This window comes from Dipodomys spectabilis, unplaced genomic scaffold, assembly GCF_019054845.1.
Source record: "Dipodomys spectabilis isolate Male_0828 unplaced genomic scaffold, ASM1905484v1 ptg000098l, whole genome shotgun sequence".
Taxonomy (NCBI): domain Eukaryota; kingdom Metazoa; phylum Chordata; class Mammalia; order Rodentia; family Heteromyidae; genus Dipodomys; species Dipodomys spectabilis.
The window spans coordinates 16,142,776-16,153,029 of record NW_024870775.1 but is presented as its reverse complement, the minus strand read 5'-3'; the positions used below and the strand labels follow the sequence as shown (position 1 = coordinate 16,153,029).

General features: G+C 39.0%; 1 non-coding gene across 1 annotated transcript; it reads left to right on the top strand.

The window, feature by feature from the left end:
* The first annotated feature begins 5,106 nt into the window (after positions 1-5,106).
* LOC122113908 lies at positions 5,107-5,213 on the top strand. The gene has a single exon (XR_006148476.1). It is a non-coding gene; the product is annotated as a U6 spliceosomal RNA (small nuclear RNA).
* The last annotated feature ends 5,041 nt before the right edge of the window (positions 5,214-10,254 follow it).

Sequence of the window (10,254 nt, the reverse complement as noted above, 5' to 3'; positions counted from 1 at the left end):
TCAGTGAAATCTGCACATGTGTGAACCAACTAGGGTGGCAGAGTCTTCAAATAAATACATTCACATATAACACGCACAATACACACACAGGCCTCCTATTCGTGAATATATACTGTATATCACCCAGACTCAGAAAAAAAAAAAGACCTCAGATGGAGATGATGGGACTTGGTGAATTTAAATGATAAATCTGATTTCCCATTATCAAGACAAATTCTGTTAGAAGACAAAGCAAGTTCTATCTGTTTCTTGCATGTGTGAATTGTCTCATAAGTCAGGGTTTGATGTTGATTTATCTACTTCAAAGCCCATGTGGAAATTTGATTGCCTCTTAATAGTGGAAGAAGGAAAAGTTTGGTTTTGGTTGTTGTTGCAGGTCCTGGGGCTTTAACTCAGGTCCTGGACACTGTCCCTGAGCTTTTGTGTTCACGGCTAGTGCTCTAACCCTTGAGCCACAGTTTCACTTCCAGCTTCTTGGTGATATTGGAGATAAGTCTCATAGACTTTCCTGACCAGGCTGGCTCAAAGTACAGTCTTCAGATCTCAGCATTCTGATGACAGGTGTGAGCCATTAGCACTCTGTTAGAGGTGAAGCTTTTAAACAGGAGTCATGGTTTCTTTCTTCTCTTTACTATAATCACTGTTGTGGGTGTGAGTTATTTTTGCTGTAATGGATTAGTTTCTACAAAAAAGTGAGGTCACGCTTCCCTGAGTTTTGTCAAAAAAAACTTCTTTTTATTTTATACATTATCTAGTCTCCAGCATTTTATTATAGTGACAGAAAATGTGGTAAGATATGTGTGTGCGTGTATGTGTGTGTGTGTGTGTGTGTGTGTGTGTGTGTGTGTGTGTGTGTGTGTGTGTGTGCATATGTATATGCCAGTACTGGGGCTTGTACTTAGGGCCTCATGTTTTCACTTAGCCTTTTTGTCTAAGATTGATTACCATTTGAGCCACACCTGCACTTTGGTGTTTTGCTGGTCAATTGGAGATAAGAGTCTCACAGACTTTTCAAACTGGTTTTTGAACCATGATCCTCATAACTCAGCATCTTGAGTAGCTAAGATTCCAGGCTTGCCACTAACTCCTGGTTAACATGTAATTCCTTTAAACCAGGCTATACCTGAATTTAATGATGTATTAAAACTGTGAACCATGGCTGGGTACCAGTAGCTCATGCATATAATCCTAGCTACTCCGGAGACTGAGATTTAAGGATCATGGTTCAAAACCAGTCCAGGTAGGAAAGTCTGTGAGACTCTTCAATTAACCACCAAAAAAAACCCTAGAAGTGGAACTGTGGCTCAAATGGTGGAGCTCTAGCATTGAGGAAAGGGAGCTCAAGGACACCAGGCCCTGAGTTCAAGCACCAGAACTGAAACACACACACACACACACACACACACACACACACACACACACACACACACACACACACTCCAAGAACAGCCCTCAGACCGAGTTCAAACCTCAGGGCTTGCACACACACACAAAAAAACCCCCACAAAACCTGAGAGCCAGATAATGTTGAGGAAGGCATCCCTGAGATTGCTGCAGGTGCAATTTCCCCAAGATATATATATATATCAGAGTAGCTTATCATGGGGTGGGGAGGAGTGTGGGATGTGGGGGAGGGAAGGGATAGTGGGATAACAACAGGGAAGGGATGATCGGCAAGTAATGTGCTCATTGCCTTACTCATGTAACTGCAATCCCTCTGTACAGCATCTTTACAATAAAATAAAATAAAAAAGTACATTTCAGTTTTCTTAGTTTCCTGCCCCTTTCTGAGAAGATTGCTCATGCCCTAGGCAGGAGAGAGGATCTCTGATGCCTTGGCATGTCCCTTGTCTCCACAGCCCCTTGCTTGTTGGAATAGTTCACCAATGAATCAAAACCAGAAAGAAACATCCCAGAAGACACAGAGCCAAAGAATGTCCTCATTTGTGGGGTTTACTAGCCCCTCTGATCCTTTTGACTTGGAAATTCTATTTATGAAAGAGAACTTGTCAACATGCAATTTTTTTTTATCAATCCTGGCTCCTAAGAGTGGCCCTTGGCTCCTAAGGACAAATCACTTTTGCCTGAGAATCATAGGGGTGACAAATTTATCACTTGAGCCTTGGAAACATGGTTAATTACCCTATGGGCAATTCCAGACCAATTGGGTCTCTGATGAGTCCTGGATGGCAGGCAAGGGTTGCAACTTGCCCTCGAGACTTGGAGCCCTCTGCAGCCAGTCAGGAAGATGATGGGGGTGGATTTTCCACTCACACTGCCAAAGAGTATGTTTGCATCTACCCTTCACACTGCTGCTTCTGTACTTGAAAGCTGTGCCCTAGCCTGCAAAGTCCCAGTGGGTCCTCCTGCTTAGGGAGCTTTGCCACCATCGGATCATTATTTCTGTACTTAGCTCTGGAATTCCTTTATCTCTCTTCCTGAGAGGTAGATAACTTAGGTTCTGTGTGGCAGGAAGTGACACCACTTTTCTCCTTCAAAAGATGTTGGGTACTGGTGGCTCACACCTATAATCTTAGCTACTCAGGAGGCTGAGATATGAGGATTGTAGTTTGAAGTTAGCCTGGGCAGGAAAGTCTGTGAGACTATTGTTTCCAATTAACCACCAGAACACCAGAAGTGGACCTGTGGCTCAATGGTAGAATGCGAGTCTTCAGTAAAAAGGTCAGAAACAGCACCCAGCCCCAGAGCTCAAGCCCCACAACCAAAAAAAGAATAAATGTAATAATAGGACTCTAGTCTTATATTTCATGGCATCATTCCTGGCTCTCTGTATGAACTATTGAGACTTGGATAAAAGGTTAACTCTTCAAAGCTTTGCTGACCCTTGGTTGATGTGTATCCACAATTAGATAACACCTGCCCTTTCTCTATGAGAAAGGCAGGGAGATAATATCTGGAGTCTTTCACAGAGCATCTTATTTAGGAGCCTAAAGCTCCAAAACTGATCTTTTCCTCCACGATTGTCTTTTCCTTTTTGTTTTTGTTTAGAGATTAGTTCTCTATATGTGGCCCAGGATGATATCATACTCCTGGGTTCAAGGATCCTCCTACCTTAAAATCCTGACTTTCTATGACTAGAGTCATGTATCACAATGCTCTGTTTTCTTTTCTTAGCATTTTTAAGCATGTGCTACTTTATCACTAATTTTGATCAGCAAGCTACACAGTAGTTCTCAAGAGCTTGTCTGTCCTTATTGAAACTTTGAATCTTTGACCCTCATCTTCACACCTCTCCCTCCCCAGATCCTCACATCTACTCTTCTATTTTCTTTCTGTGAGCTCAGAATTTTAGAGATCCCCCAAGAATCATTGTCTAGCACTGAGATATTTTAAAACGCTGCAAAAATGAGATGATTTGTTAATCCCAGGGACCACAGCCTCATATCTGAGGGTCAGATCTAGGATGTTGGGTAGGAAGTGTCATTAGGGAACCAAAAATAATGTAAAACACTTCTAAAGGAAACAGTGTCTGCATTTCAACAGCCACAGAATGAAACTGCTTTCAAGCATATGACTAAAGTGTTTGCTTTTGTAATAAGGTTTATTTTTATAATGGCATGTCACTTGACATGTAAGCTAGCTAGTCTTTCAGGCAAATATTTTGCCATTTTGTAATGTGTTCCACAAAAGAAGCATAAACTGTAGCTGAACTATTCCCTGAGGTTCTTAGAAGAGAATTAACTTCATTTTTTAGCAGTTTGATGAATATGGGAGAAGATAGATGGAAAAATTTGATATTTCTCCTGCAACAAGATTATATTTAAAAATGAGATTGCAAGGTTCTGGAGTCTATAATTGTTTGCTATGGCAGCTGTTACAGGGAACCACAGACTCATAGTTTAAATGACAGAAAAGGATTGTATCTCAGTTCTGAAGGCCAGAAGTTCAAGATGAAATTGTCATTCCAGTTGGTTCTTTACAATGATGTGAGAAAAATTCTGTCCAGGCCTTTCTCCCGGCTGGGAGGTATCAACTTCTGCCTGTGTCCTAACATGGTTGTCCCTCTAAGTGTGTCTGCCCTAATCTCCTCTTCTTATCAGGACACTAGTCATGTAGATTAGGGTCCGCCCTAAGGACCACATTTAACTTGATGATTATGTACCTCTGTACAGGGCTTCTCTCCGAATAAGATCATATTCTTAGGTCCTCCTAAGGGTCAGGATTTCATATAAGTTTGGTGGGATAGGAGGGTAGGCAAGGTCAGTCTACAGGTAAGCATAAAGCTCAGTGGTATTTTATGTTCTTAGAATGCAGGAGGCCTTGGGTTCAGTGCCCAGCACCAAACAAAAACATGAAAATGGATGCAACTGGAGATTCTCATGTTAAGCTACATTTTCACTAATATTCAGAAACTAGATCTAAAAAAAGAAAATATATGTTATTAATATGCCATGATTTAAAAGAAAGGACTGTTCATACAATTAATTTATAACCAGTCTTCAGAATATTCTCAGCCATCCATACCTGATATATCCACTTATCAGAACAACTAAAGGAATCTAGAATTCCACTTTCTATGGAGAGATCCAGATTTAACTGGGAAAGACTGTAAGCATACATAAGTTAAGCAACTACATTAGTGTTTTTATTTTCTGAAAAACATTGTTGACTTTTACTTTTTATTTTCATTTGTTTTTTATTAATATCAAAAGCAGTAACAAGGAGGGCCACTTCCTGCCCCTGTCCTTTGCTAGTTAGCTACATCTCACCTATCATAGTTTTCTTTCTAGCATCTTCTTCCATAAAGGCCACCATTCTACAGCCTACAAAATCCTCTTTTCTTTAAGCCTCTGCATCGTGTCTGAGGCCACAATTGGCTTCTTTTTCCATTCTACACAAATTAGCATTTCCTTGGTTGCAAAGTTTATTTTATATACTAACTAGTTGCACTTATTGCATAAAACATCTGCTTCTTACCTGAAGCTAAGAAGGTAATTACATTCCTATGAGAGTCGTCATCTAAGCTGGTGTCAGTGGCTTATAATCCTGTAATTCTAACTACTTAGGAGGCTGAGAGCTGATGATCATGGTTCACAGCCAGTCAAAGGCTCTTATCTCCAATTCACCAGCAAAAAGCTGGTAGTGGTGTTCACTTCGGCAGCACATATACTAAAATTGGAACGATACAGAGAAGATTAACATGGCCCTTGTGCAAAGATGACACACAAATTCGTGAAGTGTTCCATATTTTTAAAGCAAGAAGAGCCTAGAATGATGTATGCCATGCCCTAAAGACAAACAACTATCAACCAAGAATACTGTGCCCAGCTAAACTCTCCTTCATAACCGAAGGTCAAATAAAAACCTTCCATAGCAAAGAAAAACTGAAACAATATATCTCCACCAAACCAGCCCTACAAAAGATTCTTAAAGATGTCCTACACATAGAAAACCAACAAGATCACAATAAAGCTGGAGAAACCTCACCCAAATGAGAATCCAAGTTGGAAGAACCCAGTTGCCACAGCACCCAAGAAGGTGGATAACATGACAGGAATTCCCAAACACATCTCATTTCTAACTTTCAACATTAACGGATTTAGCTCTCCAATTAAGCCACATAGACTGTCTAGTTGGATTAAAAAGCAAGATCCTTCTATCTGATGCCTTCAGGAGTCACACCTTGCCCATAAAAACAAACACATTTTGAAAGTGAAAGGCTGGAACAAAATCTACCAAGCAAATGGCCCCCATAAACAGCCAATCCTAATATCAGATAAAATAGACTTCAAATTAAAATTACTGAGAAGAGATAAAGAAGGTCGCTACATACTAATTAAGGGATCTCTCCTTCAGGAGGATATTACAATTCTAAATATCTATTTGCCAAACAATGGAGCACCCAAATTTATCCAAGAAACACTACTTTCCCTCAAAGCTCACATAGATCCAAAGACATTAATTGTTGAGGACTTTAACATACCACTATCTCACTAGATAGATCAACTCAGCAAAAACTCAACAGACAAGCTGCAGATCTAAACAACTGCATAGATCAACTAGATTTAACAGACATCTACCAAATATTTCACCCAGCAGCATCAGAATACACGTTTTTCTCAGCAGCACATGGAATATTTTCCAAAATACACCACATTTTTAGGTCACAAAGCAAACTTATCCAAATTCAGAAACATTGAAGTTATACCTTGCATTCTCTCAGACCACAAGGGAATAAAATTAGAACTCAACACCAAAAGCCACCAAAGAAAGTCCTGTAACATATGGAGGCTAAACAACACACTGTTAAATCACCAGTGGGTCATAGAAGAGATTAGGAAGGAAATTCAAATGTTCATGATATTCAACAAAAATGAATGTACCAATTACCAGCTCCTTTGGGACACAGCAAAGGCAGTACTCAGAGGCAAGTTTATAGCTCTGAGTTCCTACATCAACAAATTGGAGAGATCTGAAACCAACAATTTAATCAGACATCTGAGCCTCCTTGAAAAAGAACAGCAAGATAAACCCTAATCCAGTAGATGGAAAGAAATAATTAAAATTAAATCAGAATAAAACGAATCAGAATAAAAGAAACCAAAGAAAGAATCAACAAAAGGAAGAGTTGGTTCTTCAAAAAAATTAACAAAATTGACAAACTCTTAGCAAATCTTATCAGAAAAAGAAGAGAACACACCCAAATAAACAAACTCAGAGATGAGAATGGAAAAATCACCACAGAAACAACCAAGATCCAGAACATTATAAGGGAATACTTCTCAAACCTTTATGCTAATAAGTTTGAGAATCTGGAAGAAATGGACGATTTCCTAGCAAATATCGACATGCCAAAACTAAACCAAGATGAGTTAAACCAACTTAACAGGCCCATATCAAGCATTGAAACAGAAACAGCAATAAGAGACCTCCCATCTAAGAAAAGTCCAGTACTGGATGGATTTACAGCGGAATTCTACAAGGCCTTCAAAGCAGAATTTACACCAATACTCCTTCAACTCTTCAATACAATTGAAAGAGAAAGTTCACTACTGAACTGTTTCTGTGAAGCCATCATAACCCTCATCCCAAAACCAGGCAGGGACTCATCAAAGAAAGAGAACTATAGACCCATTTCTTTGATGAACATCGATGCAAAACTTCTCAACAAAATTTTGGCCAATTGACTTCAACAATTCATCCAAAAAATCATACACCACGATCAAACAGGATTCATTTCAGGGATGTGAAGCTGGTTCAATATATGCAAATAAGTTAATATAATTCATCACATCAACAAAAGCAGGGATAAGAACCGCATGATTATCTCAATAGATGCAGAAAAAGCATTAGACAAGATCCAACACCCTTTTATGATGAAGGCTCTGGAAATATTAGGAATCCATGAAACATTCTTCAATACAATAAAGACTGTATATGACAAACCTACAGCCAGCATTATACTTAATAGTGAAAAACTAAAGCCATTTCCTCTAAACTCAGGAACAAGACAAGGATCTCCACTCTCTCCACTTCTCTTCAATTTAGTATTAGAATGCCAAGCTGCAGCAATAAGACAAGATGCAAACATAAAAGGCATCCAAATAGGAAAAGATGAAGTAAAACTCTCCCTCTTTGCAGATGACATGATCTTGTATTTAAAGAATCCCACGGACTCTACTCCCAAATTACTTGAGCTGATTCAAAACTTTGGCAAAGTAACAGGGTATAAAATTAACCCTCAAAAATCAATGGCTTTTCTGTATGCCAAGAAGGAGAAGAGAATGGCTGAAATCAGGAAAGCAACTCCATTTGTAATAGCCCCATAAAAAATAAAATACCTAGGAAATAACTTAACCAAAGAAGTGAAGGACCTCTATGATGAAAACTGAAAACGAAATCAAAATAGAACTTAGAAAGTGGAAAAACCTCTCATGCTCCTGGATTGGAAGGATCAACATGGTGAAAATGGCAATGCTTTCCAAGGCTATCTACAAATTCAATGCGATACCTATCAATATTCCAACCTCATTCTTTAAGTAAATAAAAGAGGCAATCCAAAAATTCATATGCAACAATAAAAGACCCCAAATAGCAAAAACAATCCTTAACAGAAAGAACATTGCTGGAGGAATATCAATACTAAATTTCAAACTCTACTACACAGCCATAGTAATCAAAACAGCTTGGTACTGGCACAAGAACAGACCTCAGGACCAATGAAATAGAATTGAAAACCCAGAAATGAACCCACAGACCTATAGCCACCTAATCTTCAATAAGGGAGCTAAAAAAATAGAATGGAAGAAAGACAGCCTCTTCAGTAAATGGTGCTAGCAAAATTGGTTAATCACTTGTAGAAAACTAAAGCTAGATCCTTCTATATCACCCTGCACAGAATCAACTCCAAATGAATCAAAGATCTGGGAGTTAAAGCAGACACCCTGAAAACATTACAGGACAGAATAGGAGAAACCCTAGGTCTCCTTGGCACAGGCTGAAATTTTCTTAATAGAGACCCGGAAACACAACAAATCAAAGAAAGGTTGGACAAATGGGATTACATGAAGTTGCAGAACTTCTGCATGGCAAAGGACATAGCTAGCAAGATCAATAGAAAGCCCATGGATTGGGAGAAGATCTTCACTAGCCATACAATGGACAAGGGTCTCATATCTAAAATATACCTGGAACTCAAAAAATTAAATCCCCCAATAACAAATCCTCAAAGAAACAACTGCCCAATAAATAAGTGGGCTAAAGACTTAAAGAGAAACTTCTCTGCAGCGGAAAGAAGGATGGCCAAGAGACACATGAAGAAATGTTCAACCTCTCTGGCCATAAAAGAAATGCAAATCAAAACAACATTGAGATACCATCTCATCCCAGTTAGAATGGCTATAATCAAGGACTCTAATAACAGCAGATGCTGGAAAGGATGTGGACAGAAGGGAACTCTACTGCATTGTTGGTAGGAGCATAAACTTATTCAATCACTTTGGAAACAGTATAGAGTTTTCTCAAAAGACTCCACATAGAGCTCCCCTATGACCCAGCAATCCCACTTTTGGGCATTTACCCAAATGATCACAAACAAGACCATACTAAAGCTACCAGCACAACTATGTTTATTGCAGCATTATTTACCATAGCTAAGATATGGAACCAACCCAGATGCCCCTCACTAGATGAATGGATCAAGAAAATGTGGTATATGTATATACAATGGAATTCTATGCCTCCATCAAAAAGAATGATATTGCCCCATTTGTTAGGAAATGGAAAGACTTGGGAAAAATTATACTAAGTGAAGTAAGCCAGGCCCAAAGAAACATAGGTCCCATTGTTTTCCTCATTTGCAATAACTAGTACATGTCTTGGACAAGTAGAAAAGGTCAAAAGCTATGTACATATGACCAGGTAAGATGAAGTTAAGCGAAATGAACACCAAGATAGGGACACAAGTGGTTTTTCTTTCTTGCTATTGTTTCTAAAGTATTCAAGCTTTCTTTTTTTTTTTTTTTTTTTTTTTTTTTGGGTCCGGTCGTGGGGGCTGAACTCTGGGCCTGTGCGCTGTCCCTCAGCTCTTCAGCTGAAGGCTAGCGCTCTACCACTTGAGCCACAGTGCTACTTCCGGCTTTTTTTTCTTTTTTCTTTTTTGCTTATGTGGTGCTGAGGAATCGAACCCAGGGCCTCATGCATGCAAGGCAAGCGCTCTACCACTGAGCCACCTTCCCAGCCCTGTTTCTAAAGTATTTATAAAGTACCATGCAATTTTTTTGTTGCTTTGTATGTTCCTCCCCTACGGTATAACCCCTGTTTTCACTGTATTTGATGTTGGTATAATTTGGGGAGGGGAAGGGAAAAAACAAAGTGTTTAAATAGGGATACAGGTTGACCCATTGTAACAATGAGATGTACAGGGGTGGGGGGAGTGTAGTTGTGGAGGTAGGAGGGAAGGGATGGTAGGGGAAAAACAAAAGAGGAGGAAACAATTCTTGATAAGAAATGTACTCATCACCTTGCCCATGTAACTGTTACCCCTTTGTACAGTATTTTCACAATAAAAAACTTATTAAAAAAGAAAAATATATACTTGCACGTGATAAATTATACATTTACACAGTGAGACCCACGGAGGATATTCTTAGGAGAGGATCACAAAGGCTCAATAGGTAAGTGCATATAATCATATAAAATGATGTTTATCAAAATGAACTCCAAGAAATGGAAACAAGGGGATCTTTTGTTATTTTCCTTTTTATTTTTGTTTTCTCCTTTGTCTCTGTTTTT